Source organism: Megalops cyprinoides, chromosome 9 (assembly GCF_013368585.1).
Source record: "Megalops cyprinoides isolate fMegCyp1 chromosome 9, fMegCyp1.pri, whole genome shotgun sequence".
Lineage (NCBI taxonomy): Eukaryota > Metazoa > Chordata > Actinopteri > Elopiformes > Megalopidae > Megalops > Megalops cyprinoides.
Window position 1 is genome coordinate 3,879,804 of NC_050591.1, and position 12,755 is coordinate 3,892,558.

Below are 12,755 nucleotides of genomic sequence, written 5' to 3' on the forward strand. Positions count from 1 at the left end.
CCACAGATGATACCGACAACATTCTCCTACAACTGTACCACACATGAAACGACAGGGTTTGCGCCACTCTACCTATTGTTCTGTCTTGTTTTATTTCCCATCGCTGGCTCTGTTGACAGAGCCGCAATATTTAAAAATGGTCTCACGCCCTTCCAGAAGCAGAGAAAAGCTTAGCAGAACACAGCTAGCATCCTCCCAGGGTGAGAAACCTAGCTAGGGTCAAATACATCTGGCCATCCGTTCGAGTCCCAAAGCATGAACTCGGTGATTGCTGGCTGTCTTATTTCAAATCGCATTCTCTGCTTACGGAGCCGTGATATTTAAAAATGGTCTCATGCCCCTCTGGAAGTAGAGAGAAGCATGGGTATGGACACTGGCAACTGTGGTGCCAACAGCGTGAACGGTGTGTCCTTTCTAAGCTCTCACAGCCACAGATTAGAGCCCCTATGGGCCACCTACTAGCCTTCTGACCAAATGAGATTTTAGCAATTGACTTCTCCTTCCAGGAGGGACAGTGTTGAATGAGTTTTGGTGTTAAATGATGTCTTTTCTAAGTTTACGCAGGCTATATCGACCCTGGGCCAGAGGGTCTCCATAGTGGCCAGCATGCGTCCCGAGGTGGTTCTACCTGTATGGTGTCCCTGCACGACTGCACTCTGACCAGGGCAGGAGTTTTGAGAGTGCCCTCATACACCAGCTCTGCTCCACTGCTGTTTTGCCTTGTGCCTTTTGCCTGTTTTTAGTTGAGCTTTTAATGACTGCTTATTTAAATAAAGAGAATGTTTTTAATGCGCTCATCAATATTTATCAATAAAATTTCCCATCCAATGCAACTACACATCTCTGTCATTTATCACAAAGCTTGCCTGTATACTGGGGAACCTCTTTCAGCCAGTGATTGGGTTGGCTGGATCACATTTTTAAGGTGCTGTGACAGTGTGTGTGTGTGTGTGTGTGTGAGAGAGAGAGAGAGGGAGAGAGAGTATCTTTATGAGAGAGAACTGCAGGTATGGAGGACTGTAACACTGCCCCCTGCCTAGCATCTGCCTCCTAATACACCCCATCCCCCCACCTGCTCCAACACACACACACACACACACACATACACATACACACACACACACACACAGGACTCAAGCCTTTTAATTATCTTCTGATTACCTGTTATATCACCTCAGCTAATGGAGAGCGTCACCCTGGGGGATCCAGTCAAACCCTCCATCAACCACAATGGGCTGCTGTGGAGGAGCAAGGCATTTCAGTTATCTGAGAGATAAGGACTGGAAAATATCTATTCATTCCTCCGCTAATTCACCCTCTCCCCCGCCCCTGCACGAAAGCCAATCTTCCTCTCCGCGATTGATCTGTTTGTTTGATTGTCAGATTGACTCCAAAGTGGGGCTCTGTTTGTGGAAGAGGCCTTGCTGCTGGATTCAGGTCTGGCGGTGGGTCTTAAAGCTGTTGAGCCGTGGGGTGCTGGCTGAAGGTAGGTGTGTCATACACCTGTACAGTCTCTCCTCCAGGTGAGCCTCCACCTTCCACAGCAAAAATGAGAATTCAAAGTTGCTGTTTTCACTACATTTCACCTCCAATCTATATGCAACTGACAATAATGGGCACACGCACGCTCATATACACACTCACATACGCGCACACACACACACACACACACACACACACACTCTCTCTCTCTCTCCCACACACACACTCACACATTCTCACATACACACTCACATACGCACACACTCTCACACTCACACATGCACACACTCACACTCTCGCTCTCACACAGACACAGACACGCACTCACACATTCTCACATACATACTCACATACACACATACATGTACACACTCTCACACATGCCCACACACTCACACTCACATATGCACATGTGTACATTCGCGCACACACACATGCATGGCAGGTTATTCCACTTATGAGTGGTACCTTGAAGTACAGGTCAAATGTCAAGTTGACCAATGCACAGATTAATGACAATGTGACAGAAATTGAGCACTTACTGTAATTCATTGAGTAACTCTATGGGCACTGCTAACTCTCATTGGCCCTGGCAATATTCTGTCCACAACCACTGATCCTAGATCAGCTTAACTAAATCTAATAATTGCTCCCAAGACATCACATAAAGTGAACAAACTGAACGTGGATCAACTTACCCAACTTGAAGCATAACCCCTAAATATTATATGGAAGTATGTGAAGCTGACCCAGAGTAAATGCATGAATGTAGCCCTGCCTCCCATCCCAGCTGCTGTGCTGTGAATTGAGCGTGCAACCTGCTGGGACCTGGTCAGACTGGTCTGGTCTCTGCACCCAGGGTGCCAGCACAGCTTTTGGGGAGCCTCCTTCCTCTCTGTACTCCATCACCTTGGGGGGAGGAGCAGAGCTGATGAAGGTGCACAAAAACCTGGAGGCAGAGATGAGAGACATGTCCCCAGCTCTCCAGACAGTGCTTCAAATGGGAATCGCAAAGAGAGAGGGGGGAGTGTGTGGAGGAAAAACCCTGGATGGTTGCCAAGTTCCCAAGGTAGGGTACAAGTATCTTTAGAAGCCGGCGTCTTGTTAGCTAATACATTACACCAATCAAGGCCAGCTATCTTAAGCTACAATTAATCTGCACTCTGGCATGCACTGATAGGACAGCAACATGCTGTTTCTTAATTAAAAGCAAACGGATTAAAAATGATTAATAATGGTATTAAATATTCTCATGGACTACAAGGATAGGGAATCTGGCTTTCTTATGTGGGCTTAAAAGGAAGAAGTCATTAATGTTCTTCCAATCTTCACAAGCCAGAGCCACACTTTGTTTGGGATCAGAAGTTGGCTACCTCATGAATATGCATCTCTCTATCAAGTTTTGTCAAAAAGGCATCGGTGCGCTGTTTGGTTTGGTTTGGTTTGGTTTGGTGGCTGTCAAAAAACCTGTTGACTTCTGTCTCTCCTTTCCCTTCATTCCGGCAGGAACATTAACCTGTTCCTGAGGGGGTTTGTTGTCTGCAGTTTAGAAACATGTCAGAAGATGTTTAACGTCCTCCTATAATGGGGACCAGTATGAGAACCGTACAGTAGTGTGAATGAGATGGGGAAGCCTCACCAGCTTTGGACCCTGGGCACAGTCTGGCTTTAACTCTTCATTTTCTCTCTTTGTGCAACTCTGTTTTAGAGATTTAGAAATAGGCTCATCCTACCCGACAACCCCTGCACTTGTGTAGGAGCACTGGGGTAAGACGAATGTGATCCACTGATGCACTTGCATGCTGTCAATGGCTGATTTTCTGCACTGCGAGTCACACAGCGTGTTACACTGCAGCAGGCGCTGATCGGAGGATAGGCACTATTCTGCTGATGCTGTCAAAGCAGGCCATAGGCTGCTGATGATTTACAGGGTAGCTAAGAGAGGTAAGATGACTGTCCATAAATGCAAGGCAGTACAAATTTCCCAGCAGGAAGCAGACAGTGCCCTGTCCATTTGATCAAACTGAAGGAAAAACCATCAACATTGTCATATTCAAATGATTTTTTACATTTCTTTCATATGTTCCTTTTTCAAGGACGATAGGCCATGTCCTTTTGGACAGAGTCATCCATGACAGACCCCAAGTCTATAGGGTCACAAAGGAAGATGATCATTACTTCCCCTGCCCCAGGCCAATGATTGGAAAAAGGTGTGCTGAATTAGGAACAAGGTTATTTTATTGTCATCCCTGTCAGGAGGGTATTTTTATGTCGAAGCCAATTTAAAATAGGTACCAGACGACCATGACAGAATTCTGTTTAGAAACCAATTACCAGAGCGCTTCGTCAAATTGAATTCATTTTTGGTGGCCAGCTCCACAGGTCCTCGCCACTCTCTCAGGACTGCAGCTTCTGCCTCACACACACACACATACACACACACAAACACCCCGGCCAGATTTCCATCAGCCAATATTAGCATCCCTGCATAAAGGGACAGATGAATAATAAGGATGTCTGAATTCACAGAAGATGAGATGGGAGGTAGAGATTCCTGTATTCCTGCCTTGCATCTCAAGGTTCCCGATAGTAGTCATCGATCAGGGGACAGCTTCACAAGACACAAACAATTCCCCTGTGCTGTGGGTCCTCAAAAGCTAAGTAAGCCGGAGGTGTTTCCTCTGCAACTGACCCAGGGCCAAATCACTCCACATACTGCAGTAAGGTCCACATATCATTGAAAGTTCATGTTTTTTCTGCTTAACTTCATGCTATAATATGTGATATACTGACTATATGCAGATCCGACATGTGGGTTGGCCTGCTCAGTGTTCGCCTGTCAGTCTGAAGTGTTAATCCCTCCGGTTGGCCTTAGGCATATAGCAAGACTGTATATGACCTTTAAATTAATACAATAGTAAAGAAAACTGAGAATACACTGTCAATACAACAACTTTGATCAGACGTGTGTTCCCATGGTAACCGACCACGGACAGCCCGACGCATAATCGAACTAAGCGCCTGCTTAGGGGCCCTGTAGCCACCAAAGGGCCCCCAAGAGAACGTGAAATGTTTTTTTTTTTGTGATATATTATGTCAGTGGTCTGCATTTCCGTTGTATACATTTTGCAGCGGTGGCCTGCCACTGCAAAATTATTGCCGCTGCTGCTTCAGAATTGTATGAAATGTCATGAAGTCACAATTACACTACTCTGCAGAGGGCTTTTAATTTGAATTATACAACAGTTAGTTCTGGTCGAGTAATTTGCTTGGACAAGAGCAATCCAAAGAGTGCTGATAATGGAGTATAACAGCACTGGGACATTTTACTATTATGTATCACTTCACTTTACAGATGTTCCGATGCAATCGTTGCTTACACCAATGCGAACTTAACTTACAGTTACCAACATCGCAAATGTGGATATATTTCCGTGTATGATAAAAAAGAACCTAGCTAGCCTGCAGTTGGGTATGATAAACAATAGCTTGCTAGCAAGCCCACTGTATATCTAGTCCGCTCATGTATGCTAAAAAGTAGCTTGCTAGCCTGTAGTGGGCTATGATTAAAAGTGGCTTGGTTGCCTACAGTATAGCTAGCCTTTACGTGTTTGTAGAACTGTTGTATAAAAACAATATCACACGCGAGGGTGTGCTGTTATACTGTATATCAGCATGGCTGTGATTATCTTCGGCACTCAGCCTGCAGCCTTGTGCCTATGAACAAATCACAGTCGTGCTGATATTACAGTATAACAGCACTCCTTCTCATGTGATATTGCTTAAACGACGGATACAGGAAGTGGAGACATGTGGCGACACCCAGTTGAGAGGGAGAGAGAGAAAGAGGAGAAAAAGAAAGAGAAGAGAGAAAGGTACATTTAACTAGCTAACATTGAGTTAGATTTTACATAAACTTGTAACTGTTTAAATAAACATTCGCAATGTATTCTCTATTGATGTTCATAGTGCTCTCTGTACATACTGGGTCAAAGAGGCATTATGTATGAATAAGCAAATGTCAAAAATATGTTCTAAAGATTGTTTTGCAGTCAAGTGTCACTTTATTTCATATTTTTAAATTACTTATTGATATTCACTCTAGGGATGCAACGGCACACGGTATTTTGTCGAACCGTTTGGTACGTCCCCTAAGGTTCAATACGATATGCCTGTCATTTTCCTATAATTTCCAAAACTTGCTTATTGCGCTGAAGACTACACGCACGTTGTACATTCAGATCCACAGAACATCCCTGGAGCCTATCAGCGCTCTGTATGCAAATACTAGCTGGAGAAGAGAGAGGAAACTAAAAACAAACATTCTCGCGTACGGTCACACCGGTGTGTTTTGCCGTTTAGCGCGTATGCTAAAACAGGTGCGATTTAGGGATGAAACGGTTGCCGGTAAAATTCCCGACGGTTAGTATTAATTTTAATTATCATTAAAACCATGTAACACAACAGTCGCGCTACATAGCATAAACATAAGTTACTATGCGAAAGGGTTAAAAGTTCAATAAATGCATGATGTTTCCAAAGTCGATGAGTAATCGTGTTAAATAATCATGGTCTCAATATTGACCAAAATAATTGTGATTATTATTTTTGCCATAATCGAGCAGCCCTACTAGTCAGTCATGCTGCCATTTTTCTGAATGGAAAGTTTTATTTGTCTGTAGGCTAAATAAAGAGATCATTGTTTAAAGGGTGATGTGTTTTTATTTTTTTCTTAAATATAAAGATACCGAAACCGTACCGTTACCGTGATCCAAAAACCGTGATCCGTACTGAACCGTGGGCCCACTGTACCGTTGCATCCCTAATTCACTCCGACCGCCGGCGTACTGCACATGCGCACCACTTAGGTACAACAAAACCCTTTCCCCCGCTGCTGAAAAAAATCCTAGAGGAAACACTGATGGTAATCATACAAAACGCAATATTATGTTAACGTGCTGGCTAGCTAATACTACTGGTTCAATCAATTCCTGCTGCCTCTGTCAGAGCTGGTGTCATGTTCATGCGCATGTGCACTGTAACAGATGTTAACTGCATTTTGATGTAAGCAACACAGCTACAACTAATGGAATTGATAATGGGTGTGTTAGATTCACAGTAGGTGTGCGAATGATCAAGCATTGACAATAGTCAATAGTATTGGTGGTGCCGAGGCGGTGGGGGGCCCCCAAATCAAATTCTGCTTAGGGTCCCATAAAGGCTTGGCCTGGCCCTGCAACTGCCCATCCAAAGTGATGAGACTGTGACTGTTACTGTTACTGTTACTGTGGGAAATTAATGTGCAGATGAGGGAGTGGCTGGAGGGCCAGGTGGTGAAGGAGAAAGAGGAGGGCTCTATTCTCAAACAGCGCTACCCGTTGTTGTGCTGTGATGGGAGCTTCTTTTTTCTCTCTCTCTCTCACTCTCTCTCTCTCTCTCTTTCTACTTCATGTAGGTTGTTAGGAGCACCCCGCCTGGGAGACTACCTGTACACCCTCTGCATGTTCTCCTGTGTCTCAGCCACACAGCCCCAGCCCTTTCTCATACTGTAGTCATGTCACAGGGTTCTGCCGATGGAATATTCCCTTAACAAGGGCAGGGAATGGCATCTTCAGCAAACAGTATTCCCACTTCTACCCAGCCTGGAGCCTGGCTAATGATATAAATATACATCATTCTATATATACTTGTGCACTAGGTTCAGGAGAATGTTGCTGTCACAGTGGTGTGTCAGTCAGGTCACAGGATATACATATATATATGAATGTATGTATTTATATATATTTGTATACACTTGCCTTCCTCTGTATTTGCAAGGACACTTAACGTTGTGTACGGCAAGCAAGAAAGTAATCACTGCCCTTTCAAGCTTTCAAGTAGAACAGACATTACAGTATAACAGCATCTCAGTGTAGTTTACTTTGCCCAGTTGAAACAGAAAGAGCTGCATGTTGGGTCTGGGTCCTTCACTTACATGTAAAATAAAAAATGAATATTGACCAGAGTAAGCATAGGCTTTATTTCTGCAGAAAGTGCTTGTGGCTTTAGAGAGCAGCGATAACAATCTGGACATGAATAACAGCAGAGGCCTGCTAGAGCAGCAGCAGAGCGGGGAGATTAAAACAGCTTCAGAAGGAGCACTTAATTGATGATCAAATGCGGCAGGTGTAGACAGCCAGCGTGACAGCATAGGGAAGTGGGCGGCCTGAGCCGGGCTGGCACTAAGAGGAGTATCAAAGCTCACAAATGAGCTCGAGAGGCCCCATTCACAAGCAACCCTTTCATACTGACCCCTGGGGCAAACCTGGGACAGAGAGACACACATGCATGCGCATACAGTACACACACACACACACCCACGCATCCATATATGCGCACGTACACACTCACACACACACATGCATGCACACATACACCCACGCACTCACACACACACCCATGCAAAAATAGACACACACACACACAAACACATGCACATGCATGCACACACTGACTCCCTGACACACACATAATAAACACACACAGCTAACATCTCCCCCCACGCACAAACACACACACACACACAAAATCATATCACTGTCACACACCACAGCACCCATCAACACATAAAAACATTTTAAAACAATTACTCATATGCACAGGAACGTAGACACACATACCGAGCATCATGCAGAATCCCACACACGGTGAGATTCATTCATTTTGGGTTATGTAGCCCAATACTATTATCTCCTTGTTCCTCTCCTCCAAATTAGATACTTAAATATAGATTTACTATCACATTATACACACATTTTTTCTGAAAGCCACATTGAATATATAGCCACCTCTCATGGATGATGCTGAATTTGTCAGCAAACATCTATAAATATGGACAATCCAACTTGAGAAAATGTCTCAGTTTTGTACACAATTCATAGCCATCATGGCCATCTGGGTGAAGTGACTGACTGCTGCAGCCAGATATTGCTTTCATTTTGGGGTTCTTCCTCTTCAATCCCCATTTCATACAAAGGGCAAGCACACTTCTGACACCCTGCTGCACAGAGCGCTGTTTATGAAGGGGATTTCACACAGTGGCTATTGATCAGGGGAACCATTTCCAACCACATTATGTAACACCCACGAGCACAGCTGCGGTCTGATGACCGTGCACAAATGAGGGAAGGTCGAAGTAGAGTGGGGTGCTTGGTGGCGGCTTGGTTGTAAGTGTCCTCACCTGAAATGTCTCCCCCTGAAAACCCTGCCCTCATTCACGAACAGTTCCCGCTCTCTCCAGTGCTTGGCAATGCTGGGCTGTCTGATGGAGGGCCTCTTGTTCCTGTTGCAACTAATACAGGTGATGCATAATTCCATTTAAGGTCAACAGTGCCTCTTCTGTCTGAACTGGCTTTGTGGAAACAGGACAGAGTAACGTGGTGCTACCTGTCTGTCCATCTGTCTGTCACTTTTTAATGTCTGTCCGTGACTCACTTTCCTCCACTTCCACTCAAAACGTCATGTTTGTTTACCATGGCAAACAACGTTCCTCCTCCATACGAAAGCATTTTGATAGGTGGCTAAAAAGAGACACAGGCCTGGAATCAATCAACATTTCACTCAAAAAAACAGTTTTTTATCTGTTCACAAACAGTTTGGTAATTTCAGCAATCATGAAAATTAATGAAAAATGTATAACCATTGAAAAAGTCAGGACATGCATTTTCTGTTGGTGTAAGCAGGCAACATTCACATTCAGCTAAGTCAAGGACAAATCTTAATGGAAACCAGGCCATAGTGAGTGTGCATGTTGATGTCTGTGTGCAGGTGCTTGTAAAGCTTATAATGAAGCTTGTGGAAGATAACCGACAGTAATATCAATCTTCGGATATTGAATGATTAAATTCTCATTTTCTAATCTGTCAAATGGCTGCTGGGTTAAAAGGACTGGTTAGTTCCTTAGATATTTTTACAAGCAATATATTATTTTAAAATACAGTCAAATGCATTGAAGTCAAACTTACATCCAATTAGGAGAGAGACATGTTATTAGCATTGCCATCGGGTTTCCCAAAATGCATAGCAGTCAAAGTCCCATCCACTAAGTAGTATCTTCAGAAACAATGTGCTTCTTAGACATTAACATTTCAGTGAATGAATAGCCTTCATTTCAAAGATGCAATCAGGCTCTCCTACGAGCACAGATTTTCATTAGAGAGAATGGAGTAATAGAAAACCTTGTTTTTTCCCCTTTTTCCTTGAGTAGCTCTCTGATAACTTAAGGACACCAAGAATCTCTCAAAAAACATGCAAGCATATCAATGTGTGGTTTGTGCATTGTGAGCAAATTATTGATGATAATCACAAATTCTTTTAATAGAGAATGACCTGTTGAAAGGGCACTCAATTTCCAAACCATGATATTATGCCTATATTCACACCACTCTCAGATATATATCCATCTGTAACTGATCTGTGTAGCTATATCTACATGTAGGCCTTTATATCTCTCTCTCTTTCTGGTATGCATGTGTGTGCATACCACACACACACACACATACACACACACACACAGTATACATACACATGTATAGGTAGAATACAGAGCCAGACTTTTACATGAACTGAAACTTCAGTGCTAATGCACCAGAGAGACAGTACCAAGTAATTTACAAAAAATTATATACATTAAAAATGAAAAGCTATATTTTAGCATGAGTGTGAGAGCCTGAAAGGGTATTGCAGGACTGTTGTCTTGTCTATGACTACTCATATACCAGCATCGAATCATCTCTGTTTCTGTGAAGGCATTTTAGTACTTTTATTTTGGAATTTTGTTGAGTGTTTCCTGATAGGAAATTATGTAGCCCGTTTTTACAAAACAACAATGGCAGAAAAAGAATTTCCAGATTTATCCTGTGTCATTCAAAGTAGATATTCTTATTTCTTTTATTTTCTATATGCGCCTTTCCAGTTTTAATAGGCACTGTGTGGGTGTATCCATGATACAAATAGGGCCCTTGTAATGGGCTGTCCAAAAAAAAAAAACAAAGGACTTGTCGATCTGTGTTACGACTTGTATGTAAAAACATGTTGGTGCATTACTGCATTGCATTGCTTTTGGCAGTAATCAAAGATTATAAATTTGTTGCCAATTCAAAAACACAACTACACATTCTTCCTTTAATAAATCATTAATCACGTCTAATTGATGTTGAAAATGAAATGTTATTTCCTAACAGAGAATGAAATAATCTCCACTGTAAAACAGTGGAGATTATTTAATTTAATTTAATTGAACTAATGAAGACCACTCTGCTGTGTCTGCTTTATTAAGATGAACAACCTAGTAATAACCCTTAATATACCCATCTATGACAGAAAAGACCGGGTATGCAGATTATTAATAAAGTAAACACTCGAAAGACGCTAAAAACCTTCGTGTCAAGTGCAAACAAATGACATTCAAAGGCTACTTAATGCAGAGCAGTGGGACCTGCGGAATCTCTAAACATGATAGAAGTAATGAAGAAATATAACAGTGATGACAGACACCAAACAGTGTTTGCACTCTTTATCTTTCACTTCCCAGTTTATGGATTTTCACACAAGACAATGTTTACCAGCAGTTATGCCAATTTACAACATTATTAAACTATACAGACAGTAACAATGAAATGTCAGTAAAAATATTTGCAGTAAATTGAACTGGGCTGACAGTTTACAGTATGTTTCATGTGTTATTGGCTGTGTTATCATTTGAATACTTCAGTTTCTTCGTGAATACAGAACACTGGGCCTGTTCTCGCAGCTCTCAAAAATGCCTAATGCTATTTGTGCACAGCAGAACCCGTCACCTTCGCCGCAGCGTTCCGCTACTGACGCAGTGTTCGGGGAGAAAGGCGTTCTCAGCTTATCTCCAAACCAAAGCTCTCCAACTTCTCTTGTCTAACGCTGGATGTTTTTCTACCCATAGATGATCAAAGTGCTATTTTTCTGAATTTCAAGCTTTTTAACTTCAACAGTCTTAAGAGGGATGAGGAAGATCAAACTAAGACGATGAGGGAGGAAAAAAGGAACATCTTTGTAGTCTCTACTCTTTGTTTTCTGCCTCTTACTTTCATACTAGGCCGCGAGATAGGTCAGCTCTATTACCAATCCGCCAGCCCACAAATATTTAAAACAAATTGAATCGCACACCCAATACCCATCACAATTACGGGAGGCACAATAACTAAATTAGCAATTCAACACAATAATTGGAAATGCGGCGCACTCGGTCCCAGCGGCCTCCCCGGAGGGCCGTGCTGATCTATGGAGGCACGTCAGCTTCGCTAATTCCACAGCTAATTACAGAAGCGCTGTAGAATGAAGTTGTTTGTCTCCAAATACCATTTTAGGAATGGTGAGAACAGAAGCCCTGTGCCGAGGCTAAAAAGGAAAAATAATCATAAAAACTGGCGAAAGTGTCATTTTTTGAGTGATTTTTCTGATGACACTAAAAAATTACTAAACAGTAAGAAGATTATCAAAGCCAACAGCATAATAGAAAGGTTGTTTCTTTGGTTTGGTTGAGTAGTAGCCCTACTGGTATCTCCAAATTGCTTTGCAAAAAGATTTTTTTTTTCTGGACCAACGTCAAAAGTAGTATGATTGGAAGCTATCCACAGGGAAGTGATTTTTGGCTTGTTTATGCCACTTATGGGAAACCTGCATGATGAAATATTTGACTCATGATAAATATATCAAGTGCAGGTTTGTGTTTTTCTGACACTGAAATCTGGTGATGTGTGTAAACAACAGGACACTATATAGTATATAGATCTGGCAACTAAATCATCAAGTTGACAGCACAGCAGTGAGAGATTGCTCTGGACAGTGAATAGGTGCAAAAAACTATGGGACTGAGGAGGACTTGCTTCTTCCTCTGATTGAGGTCAGAGGGTTTTGAGTAGCATAGTCCATCTGTTATTAAGATTGTGCTTACTCATCTTAGACAGTCTCTGCCTGTCATCAGAGATAGAATTGGTAGTATTCCTGTCAGTTTTAGCCACAATGGTTGGGGCTAGAATTTGGGAAGGGTAGGCTTATCCTGTGTCATTTAGTGGATTAGTGGCGGGAAAGATGACCCTGGATTGGTTGCTGAGGGTACAAAATACATTGATCTAGGAAACCAGCAATAGTACTGAACAGCAAGAGCAGATGTGCAGGTATGTGGAGTCCATGTGAATATAGCTACAGTCCAGCAGGAAGTGATAAGGATCAGCAGGAAGGGGCAGAACACTGTGTCCAAA